This window comes from Chlorocebus sabaeus, chromosome 26 (assembly GCF_047675955.1).
Source record: "Chlorocebus sabaeus isolate Y175 chromosome 26, mChlSab1.0.hap1, whole genome shotgun sequence".
Classification (NCBI taxonomy): Eukaryota; Metazoa; Chordata; class Mammalia; order Primates; family Cercopithecidae; genus Chlorocebus; species Chlorocebus sabaeus.
Genome location: NC_132929.1, coordinates 4,432,200 through 4,448,527, shown reverse-complemented (window position 1 = coordinate 4,448,527; position 16,328 = coordinate 4,432,200). Strand labels below are relative to the sequence as shown.

General features: G+C 39.5%; 1 long non-coding RNA gene across 7 annotated transcripts in view; it reads left to right on the top strand.

Annotated features, from left to right (window-relative positions):
* Positions 1 to 16,328, top strand: part of LOC103246042 (uncharacterized) — a 50,626-nt gene that overhangs the window by 11,809 nt on the left and 22,489 nt on the right. For 5 of the 7 annotated variants that reach the window (XR_012091437.1, XR_012091433.1, XR_012091435.1 and 2 more), the window contains exons 2-4: positions 2,747 to 2,872; positions 3,040 to 5,914; positions 16,127 to 16,215. This is a non-coding gene — a long non-coding RNA (uncharacterized lncRNA). The remainder of the gene's footprint in view (positions 1 to 2,746; positions 2,873 to 3,039; positions 5,915 to 16,126; positions 16,216 to 16,328) is intronic. The other 2 variants (XR_012091436.1, XR_005235877.2) reach the window with 2 other exon arrangements.

Sequence of the window (16,328 nt, the reverse complement as noted above, 5' to 3'; positions counted from 1 at the left end):
GAGGCTGAGATGGGCAGATCACCTGAGGTCAGGAGTTCGAGACCATCCTGGCCAACATGGCAAAACCCCATCTCTACTAAAAATACAAAAAATTAGCTGGGTGTGGTGGCATGCGCCTGTAGTCCCAGCTATTCAGGAGACTGAGGCAAGAGAATCGCTTGAACCTGGGAGGCGGAGGTTGCACTGAGCTGAGATGCGCCACTGCCCTCCAGCCTGGCAACAGAACAAGACTCCATCTCAAAAAACAAAAACAAAAAAAGAAACAAAAGACAAGCAAACAAACAAAAAATACAAAAATTAGCCAGGTATGGTGGCAGTTGCCTGTAATCCCAGCTACTCAGGAGGCTGGCTGAGGCAGGAGAATCGCTTGAACCTGGGAGGCGGAGGTTGCAGTGAGCCAAGATGGCACCATTGCACTCCAGCCTGGGTGACAAGAATGAAAATACGTCTCAAAAACAAAACCAAAAAATAGAATTACCTGTCCGTATTTGTTGTATTTTTTGTCATTTCTAGTTTGATCTTGAGGCCTCTATCTGGAGGGTGTCCATAAACTCTAGCCCTGCCCTAATGGAGTTCCAAGGGAGGTGCTCACGGCGTTTACAGTGTGTCTATCCCAGGATACTTCTTTATCCTGGTGGATGGCCTAATGCCTAACGTCTGACCCCTGTTGTTCCATCAGAGGAAAGGTTTGGACTGGCAGACATGCTTGTTTCCTGTTTTACCTAGGTTCAGTTTATTCCTACCAAGATAGCCACTGTGTAGGGGATCCCTGATTGGAAAATAAGTTAGGTTCTGGTGTGCTGGTCAAATGAGATGCAAAGAAGGAAACTCATCATATGAAATAACAGAAGCAGTGTATGACTTATAAATCCCATAAAGAAGAAGGCAGCACACCACAGAGGGCAAATGGGAAGGAAGGAACTTCTGTGAACTCACTTCTAAGCCAGCAGGTGGAGAGCAAGGACAGAGGGAGAGAGAGGGTCTTGTGGGCCAGAACTTTGATTGGGGTCAAGCATGTTGCTAAGCAGGTTTCCCACAGGGAGTGTTAACTTGTCACTTTACAGCAAGCAGGCATTAGTTCCATGGAGTTCTGTGTGAGAGGTGGCCACTGTGGCGTATCTGTGCAGTCCACATGGAGTGTGGGGATTGGTGGGTGGAATAAAGTAGGCTGTGTCTGGCGGTCTCATAGATAGACTCTACATGATAGATATCCAAATTGACCAGATTAAGGAACTGGGAGGAAGCAGAGAACTGGAAACTGTGTCACAGGTGACGAAGTCCTGCTTCTGTTGTGAGCAAGTTAATTCTACAGACAAAATGGATGGTGAAGCAATATACAATTTTAATAATTCAATATAACATGTCAAATAGGAATTCTGGTACTCCACTAGTAACTTTAATATTCCTAATTCTAATAGGTAGAAAGTAAGTGGAATTGATCAACTTACATGAAATTTATATTGAAGTGTGTTTCCTCAAAAACAAATCAGAACGTGGCAGATGAGCCACTATGATTTCAGATTGTGAAATGTATAGTAAGAGGGAAAAATAGTGTATTCTATTAATGCTAGAGTGCATGTTTTCACATCTTTCAAATATAAATGCATCTTAAAATGCATAGTGTCAAAACAGTATTAGCCAGGAGGCAGTCATAATGTGTTGGTTCTCATGTGAACATGCATGAACTTTATCTAAAACCTTTCATTGACATCTTATGATGCTGTCATCAGCTTCAAAACCTGCAGAGTGGCTGTCAGGAGGTTGGAAAGATAATCTCCTGGATAGTGGCTTAGGAATCTCACAAGAAATGTGGCATAGCCAAAGCTGCTAATTGACACAGATGATGATAATATGGGGAATGTCATGGAGAGGAGGAGCTGCAAAGTTTTACAGAAGACTTTTACCCAAATGAGAGAAATTTAGAAATATCTTTGTGGATACGTGGTACTTACTTTTTTTTTTCTGTCCCACATAATCATGGAAGTAATCTGAAATGAATATCCACATTTTTACAAATTATAAAAAGTTTTCTCAATATTTATAACAAATATTATAAATGATAAGTATTATCCATGTCATAGTTTGTCAGTGATTTTGTTCTTTGTGATGAATAAAATAATGATGTGTTTTATAATTGATGTGATTGATACATTGTGCAAGTTTTAGAAAATGCTTTTAGTATTAACAAATGATCGTTTAGTGGTTTGTATACGCCTGGTATTATTCTACATGCTTGACGTATTATTCATTAAATCTTCACAGCATCTCAGAAGGGAGGCACTAATACCACTCCCATGATCCAATTCTGAATCACAGAAATAAACAGAAAAACCTGAACCTGACTCAGTCTGTTTCCAGAATGCTTGCTCACATCAAATGTGTTAGAGTATCTTTTAACTTATATGGTAAATACTTTACAGGTTTAGTTTAAGAATTGTTCCTTTTCACCACAGTCATGAAGCTAGCTTTTTAAGTTCTAAATAATGTATTAAATTGTTTTTATATTTATGTCTATGATCCACTTGGAATAGGTTGTGTGTGTAATGTGAGAGTAATGGTAGATTTTATTTCCAATGATGCATATTCATATCCCTATATTTATTGAAAATTTATTTCCCCACTAATTTGTCTTATATATTATTTACCTATATATACATGTGTTCATTTTTGAGCTCTCTTTAATTTTTTTCCTTTGATTTTCTCTATCTTTGTGCAAATACTGAGTTAGTCCCTTCATTTAATGCAGGAATTTTCCTCCAGTGCCGTTTCTGTTGTCCACTGTACTGTTCTATAATGAAGTAAAAGAAGGGTGAAATTTTGCATACCTTACACCTGCACCAGGATTCCCAGCTGTATCTTGAAGGAAGCGGAGGTTAGAACGTTCAATATTAATGTCGCCACTAATGTCTCTAACGTCCTCGTGAATCTTAGGCAATTCTCCCGAGATACTGTCTGCTTTGTTGTGTGTGCGTGTGTTTTAACGTTCTCAGTGAATTGCATTTGCTGTCCTGACTCCTGATTTTCTTTCCCTGATTTTAGGATACTCAGTAACTTTCTGCTCCCCTAGCAACAGCCAGCAGTGGTAGGAACCTGCAGACAGCCCTGAGCGCCTCGTGGGCGGGCGCAGACACCCCCGGGGTGGGGTGTGGCTCCCTCCGGACCCCGCCCACCAATGCCGGCGCGCTGGTGCAGCGGAGCTCGGATCCTCTCCGTGGGGTCTGCACCGGCAAGGGCGGCTGCTCCCTGCCTTTCCTCTGGAGTCGGTTGAGGTAATACCTTGTTTTCATGTAAAGAACAAGTTTGTTCAACAGTGATTTTGCTTGTTGACCGAAGACAGGCCTCGTTCGTTACCCCTTAGGGCCTTGTCTGGTAATACGTGCTTTTGCTGTTTTTAGGTGGGGGCAGTGCGCAGAGAGACACTCACGAATGTTTTTAAAACTTTTGTATAAATTTTCATTTTATTCATCACATAAACATCATCTACAAGCAAATCCACTTTGTGTTTTGTATATTAAGGCCTTTCTTACCTGTGATTTAAAATGCATGCATTCATTTATTCATTGTTTCAAATAATCGTTTCAATTATTTCCATGTTTTCAGGTATCACTCTTCACTATATTAAAAGATAATATCACTTTTATTATTTTAAAGACATTTGTTATACATTCTCTGAGAATTTTCCAGAAATTTCCTCTGCAATACCTCTGGTTGAAAAGGTGAGAGACAGAGACTTTACTGGGAGTCACAGGAAAAGTCTGCTCAGTCTCCTGCTTAAAAAGAGCTTTGAATGTTTTTATTGCATGGCTGAATTTGCTCTGATTGTCAGATGGCATTAACAAGGCATTAACTTGTATGATTGAACTCTGAGACCACCTTTCTGAATGCATAGACTTGCCACATTGTTACTGTGTAAGCATGAATTTCATCATGTTGTCAGCTTTTCCTCCTACCCAAAAGCTGTAAACGTTGGCTACAGTCCTCGAGAGCTTGCTCCTCATTTTTGTAAATGTGTGCCTGGCGTTTCCTTGAACAGATGGCTCATAAAACAGATACAAATTCTCTTTGATGAGTAAATACTAAAATTGTTTTCAGTTTTCAGTTAAATAAAAAATGCCTCTCAGAAAACTGGCAAATACGTCTCCAGGCAGCAAATATTTTTAGATTATGGTCTTGTGGAAATGTAAGTACAAAAAGTATTTATTTTCTTTTATCACATAGCACATTTCGAAGAGGTTTTCATGCATGTTACTTTTTCGGATTACCATTTTTATTGACAATAAGTTGCCCATCTTTCTATTTCTGATCTGATCTTTTGATGTCTGCTGTTTTTGTCTGAAACTTTGACTCTCCTTTAATGCAGTTTGCATATGAAGAGAAAGCTGGTTATCCTGACTAGTAAAGAAGGGATTACTGAATCTGAAACTGTGAAGAGACACAAAAGCAAGAAGAGGACAGAAACAATTCAGGGCTCCAATAAGCAGAGTAGGATCTGTTTAGTGACTGCAATGTGGAAGTCTCTAACGTCAGCAAGACTGTGTTGAGAGGAACACATTTTCTTGTGTTAGGGACTCAATGGCCTATGTCTGCTATGCAAGTAATGAGTCCTTTGTCTAATGGTATCAGAACTATTCTGGAAGGGTTTGTTCAGGATTTATGAGGTATTAGCAACCTACAGAGCAAGAACCCTGATACTTTATGGCTACTCCAAATTATTATAATAGGTGGTGTTTGATTTGGCAGGTAAGACTTCAGTCAGGGACTCTGAGGTTGGTATTGTATCCAGAGAATTTAAAGTCCTGATCTTAGTTAAAAAATGACCCGTCATCTTTACTCTATTATTGAATTAGAATCTAACATCATTGATTTTAATTTTACTGAATATAAATAGCAACCCTATATTCTATGCATACTGTTTTGACTGTGGCATTTATTTAGAGAAGAATGGAGACAAGATGATTCCACAATTTAAAGTAAACTGGAAGTGTTCTGGGGAAACAAATAGAGGAGGTAAGCCTTACTGGTTTCTCCTTTGGATGACAACCATGGTCTGCTCTTATAAATAGAAAGCTCTTTTTGAGTTATTTCGTTTTGGTAATCTTATCAGCAAACAAGGCATCATAGGAAAGGCAGGTGAGGGTCCAGGTGGGAGGTTTCACCTGCTTCTAGGCATCATTTCCTTCCGCTCTGAGGGGGCACCCCCTTCATCACTTGGGCTTATTGCAAGATGGCTGGGTCATTTCTTTTTTTTTTTTTTTTTTTTGAGACGGAGTCTCACTCTGTCGCCCAGGCTGGATTTCAGTGACATGATCTTGGCTTACTGCAAGCTCTGTCTCCCAGTTTCACACCATTCTCCTGCCTCAGCCTCCCGAGTACCTGGGACTACAGGCACCCGCCACCACACCTAGCTAATTTTTTTATATTTTTAGTAGAGACGGGGTTTCACTGTGTTAGCCAGGATGGTCTCGATCCCCTGACCTCATGATCTGCCCGCCTCAACCTCCCAACGTGCTGGGATTACAGGTGTGAGCTACTGTGCCCAGCCAGGTCATTTCTTTTTGAAGTTAGGAATAAGATGAAAGGGTTGAAAGCCAAGTTTATTTAAATGGATTTTACTTGTTGCTCACTTTTTCTTCTGGACTGCTCCCTTAGTTCTGTGACCCATGTTTTGGTGAAGTGATGATGGCACATGGATACCCTGCCTCATGAGCACTGGTGTGACTTCTCTCTTCTGTTCTTACCACTGGACATGATGGCTTGATGAAGTCAGACCACCTCGCTCTTCTATGCTCTCAGTTCCATCTTCTCAACTCAGAAAGCCTGCCAAGGTCCTTCCAACATCACAGCTGGGAAACTCTCAAAGCAGTAAACTTGGGCAATAGTGGGCTTCACTCACATCCTTGCTGTGTATTTCCAGGTATCACTGTTCTGCATCTTTTGGTGTACACCAGTTTAAAATGGTTTCATATTCTTTGTCCATTTTTGTGTTTATGTGTGGTAAGGCATGTCCAATTCCTATTAGTTTTTCCATAACATCTTGATTCATTCCTCCTGAAAATTCTCAAGGATCACTCCATCCCTGGTTATATGCTTCTTGTTCACAATGTAAAGGAGAATAAAGACCAGTTAAGCTAAACTCACAGGGAGACAGATAATTTTATTGGCGTTTGTAATGCTAAAGAGAAGGTCAGAATTGGCCAATGTACAGTACCTGTACAAGTTTCCACAGGGGACATCCACGAGAAGTCAGTGAATCAAACATTTAAAATGGATAATATCTCTAAAAAAAGATACTGTCTCTGTCAATTATAATATTTGACACTTAATAGCCTTATTTTATACTCATTGAACAAGCCCTTCAGAATTGGTAAGATGTAACTTTTATTTACATGAAAAGGAAAGCAGTGTGGAAATGAATTTGTAAATGAGTTTCTAAGGATACAATGACATTCTAATTTTTCTGAATCAGATCTTGATCCAGAGCCATGTATATGTTAACATCACTCTGTGAAATGAAGAGTGATGCGAGCGAAACATTTCCTAATACAAGAGGCACCATTATCTGTGTGATTTCCAACTTCCCTGTTGACACCCAGTATTGATCTCAACTTTAACTGTGCTCTGAGAATAGATGTTTATGATTTCTATTATCTTAAATTTGTTCAGGCTGGGCGTGGTGGCTCATGCCTGCAATCCCAGCACTTTGGAATGTTGAGGCTGGTGGATCACTTGAGTTCAGGAGTTTGAGACCAGCCTGGTCAACATGGTGAAACCCTGTCTCTACTAAAAATACAAAAATTAGCCAGGTGTGGTGGCGGGCACCTGTAATCCCAGCTACTTGGAGACTGAGGCAGGAGAATCGCTTGAACCCAGGAGGCAGAGGTTGCAGTGAGCCAAGATTGTTCCACTGCACTTCAACCTGGGCAATAGAGCGAGACTCTGTCTCAAAAAGAAAAAATTGATGAAGTATCTTTTATGACCAAGAATGTGGTCTGTCTTGGTGAATGTTCCATGTGTTCTTGAGAAGAATGTGTAATCTTCATTTGTTGGACAAAGTCGTCCGTAGATGTCAGTTATACCCAGTTGACTGATGGTGTTGTTTAGCTCAACTGTGTACTGACTTATTTGCTGCCTGCTGGATCTGTCCTTTTTTAAAAATTTATTATTATTATTGTTGTTATTTTTGAGATGAAGTCTTGCTCTGTCACCCAGGCGGGAGTGCAATGGCGAGATCTCGGCTCACTGCAACCTCTGCTTCCTGGGTTCAAGCGATTCTCCTGCCTCAGCCTCCTAAGTAGCTGGGATTACTGGCGTCTGCCACCATATCCAGCTAATTTTTGTATTTTTAGTAGAGATGGTCAGGCTTCTCTTGAACTCCTGACCTCGTGATCCACCCACCTCGGCCTCCCAAAGTACTGGGATTACAGGCATGAGGCTATCGCGCCTGGCCATGTCTGTCCATTTTTAATAGAAGGTGTTGAAGTTTCCAACAATAATAGTAGATTCTTCTATTTCTCCTTGCAGTTCTTTCCTAGTTTGACCCACTTTTGTTATGTGCATACATTTTCTTTTTTTTTTTGAGACAGAGTCTCCCTCTGCTGCTCAGGCTGGAGTGCAGTGGCATGATCTCAGTTCACTGCAACCTCTGCCTCCCAGGTTCAAGTGATTCTCCTGCTTCAGCCTCCTGAGTAACTGCAACCTCTGCCTCCTGGGTTCAAGTGATTCTCCTGCCTCAGCCTCCTGAGGAACTGGGATTACAGGCGCCTGTGCCACCACACCCGGCTAATTTTTGTATTTTTAGTATAGATGGGGTTTCACCATGTTGGCCAGGCTGGTTGAGAACTCCTAATCTCAGATAATCTGCCTGCCTCGGCCTCCCAAAGTGCTAGGATTACAGATGTGAGCCACCGCACCTGACAAAGAAATATTAATAGAAGGTCCTGAGTTTGACTCATTCTGTCTCCAGAGTCCTTGCTCACAAGGAGTAGAATATGTTTTTCCTCCTATATGGAAGATGTGTTCTAAGTCTAGTTTCAGAAATAATACCCTCTGCATATTGTAAAATTACTGTCTTAAATTAGGTTCTAAATATAGTAAATTACTTTTATATTTAGATCTGTGATACACCTGGAGTTGATATTTTGAGTAATAGTAATGTGAGCTCAAAAGACGGATTTTTATTCAGCACCAATGTATATTCAATTTCCTAGAACATTTATAGAAAAATTCATCTTTTCCCCATTGATCTTTCTTTCTTTCTTTTTTTTTCTTTTTTTCTTTTTTTTTTTTTTTGACGGAATCTCGCTCTGTCACCCAGGCTGGAGTGCAGTGGCGTGATCTCGGCTCACTGCAAGCTCCACCTCCCAGGTTCATACCATTTTCCTGCCTCAGCCTCCCGAGTAGCTGTGACTACAGGCACCCGCCACCACGCCCGGCTCATTTTTTTGTACCTTTTAGTAGAGATGGGGTTTCACCATGTTAGCCAGGATGGTCTCGATCTCCTGACCTTGTGATCCACCCGCCTTGGCCTCCCAAAGTGCTGGGATTACAAGTGTGAGCCACTGTGCCCGGCCTGATCTTTCTTATTAATTATTTACATACGTATGCATTCATTTGTTTTGAGCTCTCTCTTCTTTCTTCATTTCTCTATCTTTGTGCAAATACCACACTGTCTTAATAAGAGACTTCATTGAACCCAAGAAGTTTTATTCCAATGCCTTTTCTATTAACCACTTGTCTATTCTGTAATGATTCATGAGAAAAGTTAAAAGTCTGCATGCCTTCTGCCTATACCAATATGCCCAGCTTAACTGTTTTGTTTTGAGACACGGTCTCACTTTGTTGCGCAGGCTGGAGTGCATGGCGCAATCACAGCTCAATGCAGCCTTGACGTTGTGGGCTCCAGTGATCATCCCACCTCAGCCTTGTAAGTCACTTGGACTACAGGTGTGTGCCACCACATCTGGCTAATTTTTTAAAAAATTTTGTACAGATAAGGTCTCACTGTGTTGTCCAGACTGCTGTTGAGCTCCTGGGCTCAAGTGCTTCTCCTATCTTGGCTTCCCAAAGTGTTGAGATTACAAGTATGAGCCACCATGCCCAGCCCCCAATTTAGTTTTGAATAAACAGGTGTGTTTAGAACATTAGAACATTGGTGTTGCACTGTTGTCTCTGTTTTGTGAGTCTTGAGTCAGTACTCCCATTATCACTTATGGCAACATTGTTAGTACATTCTCAGTATTATTTGGTATGTCCTCTCTTTTCCTTTTCTTGCTTTCTGGAGCCTTGGGGACTTTATTTTTTGCTGTACACAGCTTATGGAGGTGGGGACGTTCATAAACCGTCCTGGGTGAGCCAGGCACAGGGGCTCACACCTGTAATCCCAGCATTTTGGGAGGCAGAGGCAGGCAAATCACAAGGTCAGGAGATGGAGACCATCCTGGCCAACATGGTGAAACCCCATCTCTACTAAAATACAAAAAATTACCTGGGCATGGTGGTGCATGCCTGTAGTCCCAGCTGCTTGAGAGGCTGAGGCAGGGAAATTGCTTGAATCCGGGAGGTGGAGTTTGCGGTGAGCTGAGATCGTGCTACTGCACTCCAACCTTGCGACAGAGCTGGACTCTGTCTCAAAGAAACAAAAAACAAAAAAACAGCCCTGGGTGGCTCCTGAACAAGGTCAGATGATGCAGTGATGGGGCCTTCCTTCTCCGGACAAGGGACGCCAAGAACTGGGGAGTACTTGGTTACCACTGATAGCCTTCCTTGCTTCAAAATCTGTTATATCCGACATTAATATTGGTACTTCTGCTTTCTTACAAATACTGGTAGCATGATATATTTTGTTTTATGCATTTACTTTTGTAACTTTAAATTTTTAATTTTGTGGTTACATAATGTATATATTTATTTGTTACATGACATGTTTTGATACAGGCGTGCAATACATTAATAATCATGTCAAGGTAAATAGAGTCTCTATTAATTTATATGTGTGTTTTATTTAAAGTGCGTTTCTTGTAGAGTACATATAGTTGCATTGTATTTTTTTCCCAGTCACTCTGACAATCATTGTCTTTTAATTGGTTGATTTAGACCATTGACATTCAAAGTGAATAGTGATATAGACAGATTAATATCCATCATATTTATTAATATCTTATAGCTGACACTTGTCTGTGTTCCAGTTTCTGTCACCTAATAGTTTTCTGTGTTTTGTGGTTTTAATAGAGCATTTTATATAATTTTCTCTCCTTTATTAGCATGTCAGTCATATTTGCTTTTTGTTTTTTACTTTTTTTTAATCCTAGGAATAAAAACTTTTATTTTCCATACTATTCATTGATCTCGCAGATAACATATTCTTAAAAATAATGATATCAACAGTGTATTTGACTTGGTATGCTTATATATATATGTGTGTCATACATACAAATTCATATACATAAATATATTTGCAGATATGCTTATATATATGTAAAATGAATGACAACAGTGATACAAAGAATGAGAGGAAGAATTCATATTATTCTCTTATTACAGGTAATCATACTGCCTCAGAAATGATATCCTCTTATTTGAAAGGGAGCTTGGATTAGTTGTAAATGTAAATTGCAAACTGTTGGTCTGGTTATTGGATCAAGGGCCCCAGTTCGTGGCTGGCTGTTGGCCAGAGGCTGCATTCGTTTTTTTTTCCATGTCAGCTTCTCTCACAGAGCAGAGTACTCCATCAGAACCACCAAGGCAGAGAGCTTGCAAGGAAGATAGAAATTGCAATTTAGGTCATAATCACTAAAGTCTTCAACTTTCCAGTATTCTATCATTTACATGCCAGTCATACTTGTTGTCCACACTCAAGAACAAAGAACTAGTACCCAAGGTTGTGTAAGCCAAGAGATCAGGATAATTGAGCACCATCATTGGATCTACCTGGCACATCAGATCTTGTTTATTCTGCAAAAGTTTCTCAGTCTCCACTTAAGAATGTCAGGTATTGGCCGGGCATGATGGCTTACGCCTGTAATCCCAGCACTTTGGGAGGCCAAGGTGAGTGGATCACAAGGTCAGGAGATCGAGACCATCCTGGCTAACATGGTGAAACCCCATCTCTACTAAAAATACAAAAAATTAGCTGGGCATGGTGGCGGGTACCTGTAGTCCCAGCTACTCGGGAGGCTGAGGCAGGAGAATGGCGTGAACCCGCGAGGCGGAGCTTGCAGTGAGCCGAGACCATGCCACTCCACTCCAGCTTGGGTGACAGAATGAGACACCGTCACAAAAAAAAAAAAAAAAAAAAAAAAAAAAGAATGTCAGGTATTTTGCATGATGTATCACAATATAGATCTAAATAGTTTCTCATAATTTGACTAGGGTTATGGATTAATTTAAACATTTACATTTATCTAACTTTAAAGACGAGAAAAGCTGGACATTTTATTATTTAGATAAACAAACTTAATTTAAAAAAAGGAAAATAAGAGAATGCAAAATAGGTAATTCAAAATAATAGTAGCCTTCACCAGGGTAAGGAAGAAAGTAGAATTTGGGAAGTGCATTCAGGGGCATCAGTAGCATTGATAGTGTTCTGTTTATTGAGCGCCACAGTGAATTATAAAAAAGGGGAAGAATCTTTTTTAAATTTTCGAAGTGCTTTGGGCTTACAGAGCAGTTAGAAAGTAAATACAGAGACTTTACAAATACCCAACCCAGTTTTTTTTCTGAGTATTAACATCATACATCATTGTGGCACGTTTGTCAAAATTAATGAACCAATATTACACATTAATCCCTCACTAATATCCGCGGTTTATTAAGAATTCCTTAGTTTTTCACGTAATGCCCATTTTCTATTCCAGGTTCCCATCTAGGATCCCACATCACATTGAGATATCCTCTCTCCTTAGGCTCCTGTTTCCTGTGCCAGTTTCTCAAGACTTTCTTTGTTTTTGATAACCTTGTCGCCCTTAATCGGGGATGTCTCGGATGTTTTTCTCATGATTAACCTGGGTGGGTGGGTTTTGGCACAGAGGACCCCAGAGGGAAAGTGCCACTCTCATTACAGTACACCAACTGTGTATACTTTCAATGAGCTTTATCACTGTTAATGTTAATTTGATTATCGGGATGTCGTAGTTTTGGTCAGCTTTCTTTCCTGTAAGATTAATCTTTTTTCCTCTTTCAGTGTTGTGCTTTTCACAAGTCACTGTGCAGAGCACACACTTAAGAAATGGAAAAACTTGGTCTACCTCCTAATAGGCAGAGCCTTTGTAAATATCATTTGTCTTTCTTCACTGTGGTCAATTTCTGTATTTTCCTTAATTTAGTATTTGCTTATTTATTCAATATCTTACTTTTGTGGATTGTTACATTAAATATTTTTCTTACCGTATGCCTAAACTAGTTTATTGATTCTGGTGCTCATTTTTTTTCAGTTTTGGCCACTGAAAAGTCTTTTATTTGGTTCTTGTATGATTTTGAAATAGTTCCATCATTGCAATTCGATTTTGTTTGGTTTGTTGATTGGTTGTGTTGCTACTTAGATTTTTCTTACTTTCTGGTAATACAAGGTGCTCCAGGTAAATTGTGGTGATTCCCTGCCCAAGTCTGGTATTAACCATTTATTTTGGGGATCTTAGCTCCTTTTTTGGTGAATGGTATTAGCAACAAAGATCTGGTCCATGGGTGTATGTATTTCTACTAAGGATATACTGATTTGAAGCATTATCACTTGACAGCAAATAATATGGTTTTGTCAGCTGATAGCAAAGAATATGTATGTTTATAATAACTCACACAGATGTACATATGTATAAATATTTCCATACTTATCCACGTTTATTTATATAAAGTTAAACCTGAATTTCTACTGTCTCTAGGTTCATATCAGTGGAATCCAGGAAAACATGAATCTATAATACCTCCCCTTTCCCAGTACCTTACCTGACCTCCCACTCTAACAGTGAGGAAGTTGGCCTCCTTTAATTAATTATTGACTCTCAAAATACATACATAGTAGTTACAGAATTGGTCATCTCTACTCCCATGGGAAATAAATTTAATAACTGAAGTATAGTGCTTTTATTCAAATCCCTTGGCCTTTAGGCTTAGAATCTATCCTTACTAAGTTTCTAAAAGAAGTCAGTCCCCTTTTAGTCTACACATTCCACTGAAGTTATTTCTTATACGGTTAGATTATTTTGTCTGAATTGCTCCCCGGGGTCTCCAAGCATACTAAGCAATGTGTAATGCCTTATTTAATGATGATTCAGTGTATACATTTAGGTTTACTCTTTGTGATACTAAGTTCTAGATGATTTGAAAAATGATTATTAAGACATCCTTATAGTATCATAGAAAAGAATTTGGCTTCACAAAATCTTCCCCAATTCCCCTATTTATTGAGCCTTCCTCTGTTCCAAGCCCCTCATAGCCACTTATCTTTTTCATTTGCTATAGTTTTACTTTTTCACCATGTCGTATAAATGGAATTGCGCGGTAAATAGTTTTTTCAAACTAGCTTTTTTTCTTTTCTTTTCTTTTTTTTCTTTGAGATGGAGTTTCGCTCTTGTTGTCCAGTCCGGAGTGCAATGGCGTGATCTTGGCTCACTGCAACCTCCACCTCCCAGGTTCAAGTGATTCTCCTGTCTCAGCCTCCTGAGTAGCTGGGATTACAGGCATACACCAGCACGCCTGGCTAATTCTGTATTTTTAGTAGAGACAGGGTTTCTCCATGTTGGTCAGGCTGGTCTCGAACTCCCAACCTCAGGTGATCCACCCGTCTTGGACTCCCAAAGTGCTGGGATTACAGGCATGAGCCACCGTGCCCAGCCCAAACTAGCTTTTTTCAATCATGAATATGCCCTTAAGATTTGTGAAGTGTGGACAGACATGGTGGCTCATACCTGTAATCCCAGCACTTTGAGAAACTGAGGCAAGAGAATTGCTTGAAGCCAGGATTTTTAGACCAGCCTGGGCAGCAAGGTGAGAGCCTGCCTCTAAAATTTAAAAAAAAAAAAAAAAAAAAAAAAAAATTAAGCTGGGTGTGGTGGCCTATGCCTGTAGTCCTAGCTACTTGGGAGGCCGAGGTAGGAAGATCCCTGGGGCCCAGGAGTTCAAGCTTACAGTGAGCTATGATTATACCACTATACCCCAAACCGCTGGGCTATAGCAGAGCAGGGAGACCAAGAGACAACAACAACAACAGAAATATATATAGATATAGGTATACATATATCTATATTTAAAGCATATCTCATGATGGTTTAGATTTGCATTTCACTATGGACTAAAAGTGCTAAACATATTTTTATGCCCTTAGTGGACATTTCTGTAGTCATTTGGAGAAAAGTCTATGCACAGAGTTTACTCACTATTTTTTTTTTTTTTTTGAGACGGAGTCCTGCTCTGTTGCCCAGGCTGGAGTGCAGTGGCACAGCTCGGCTCACTGCAACCTCTGCCTCCCTGGTTCAAGTGATTCTCGTGCCTCAGCCTCCTGAGTAGCTGGGATTACAGGCGTGCACCACCACACCCAGCTAATTTTGTATTTTTAGTAGAGACAGGATTTCACCATGTTGGTTAAGCTGGTCTCCAGCTCCTGACCTCATGATCCACGCGCCTCAGCCTCCCAAAGAACTGGGATTACAGGTGTGAGCCACCACACTCACTTTTCATTATTATGTTTGTCTTTTTATTTTTGAGTTGTATGAGTGATCCGTATTGTCTGGATAATAGTCCTCTGTCAGCTCTGTGATTTGGAAATATTTTCTTACTTTCTTGGATTGTCTCAGTGGTGTACTTTGAATCACAAAAGTTAAATCTGATGAAATCTATTTTATCCAGTGTTTTCTTTTGTCACTTGTATTTTGGTGTCATATTTTAGAATTGATTGTTTCACCTAAGGTGAAGACGTTTCTTTTTTGGGATTTTTAGTTTTAGCATTTATATTTAGGTCGATGTTTGATTTTGAGTCAATGACATATGGTATAAGACAGTTCAGTTTGCATGTGGATACCACTTATCCCAGAAAATTCATTGCAAAAAGTGTTTTTCCATATTGAATTGTCTTGGCAAACTTTTAAAATTAATTTTACCATATATGTAAAGATTAATTTGAGGCACCCAACTCAATTCCATTAACACATATGTCAGTCCTCATATTGGTACTACAATATCTTGATTACTATCAGTTTGCAGTACATTTTGAAATTTGGAAGTGTGACTCAAATACTCCAAAATTATTTTTTCAAGATTGTTTTGCCTCTTCTGGAGTACTTCGATTTCCATAGGAATTTAAGAATCAGCTTGCCAATTACTGCAAAAAAATGGAAAAAAAAGCTTCTGGATTTCATTTTTTTGGATTGTTAGCACATAGAAATATAGTTGATTTCAAAGTTTACTTTGTGTACTGCAATGTTACTGAACTCTTTTTTGGTTATAATCTTATTTTAGTGGATATGTCAGGATTTTCTATACATGAGGTCCTGTCATTTGCAAATATAAACAGTATGACTTCTTGCTTTACAATCGAAGTATCTTTTATTTATTTTCTAGCCTAATTACCCTGGCTACATCCTCCTGTACAATGTTGAATAGAAGTGGCAAAAGTGGACATCTTTGTCACATTTCTAATCTTGGGGAAATTACTGAGACTTTCATGATACCTTATGTTATGTGAGCTTCTAATGGATGCCCTTTCTAGGTTGAGAAAGTTCCCTTCTATCCCTAATTTGTTCAGAGTTTTTATCATGAATAGGTTGTGGGTGTATCGAATGCTTACTCTGCATCTTTTGCAATAATCATATGGATTTTGGCCTTTATCTTATTAATACAATGTCTTACACCTATTGCTTTTGTATGTTTAACCAAATTGACATTCCAGTGATAAATATCCTTGGTCTTAGCGTATAATCCTTTTCATATGTTGCTGGTATGTTTTGATAGTATTTCTTTGAGAATTTTTGCCTCTGTTTCATGAGGCCTATTGGTCTATAATTGTCCTATCCTCAAATATATTTGTTCTATTGTGGGATCAGGGTAACTGGCCTCGTAGAGTAGATTGGCAAGTTTTGTCTTTTCTTTTTTTTCTTCTTGGAGGAAGAGTTAGTAAAGGATTGTTATTCATTCTTAACAGATTTAGAGTAATTCACTGGTCATCTCGCCCTAGACAGGAATTGAATTCTAACAACAATTACATGAGCTTGGAAGGGAATCCTTCCCTAGGTGAGCCTTCAGTTGAAACCTCAGCCTGAGTCATGTGACCCTGAAAAACCATAGGTATTACATTTATGAGGTTCTCAGTCACTAAGGTTTGAGGTAATTTGTTACGCAGTAAT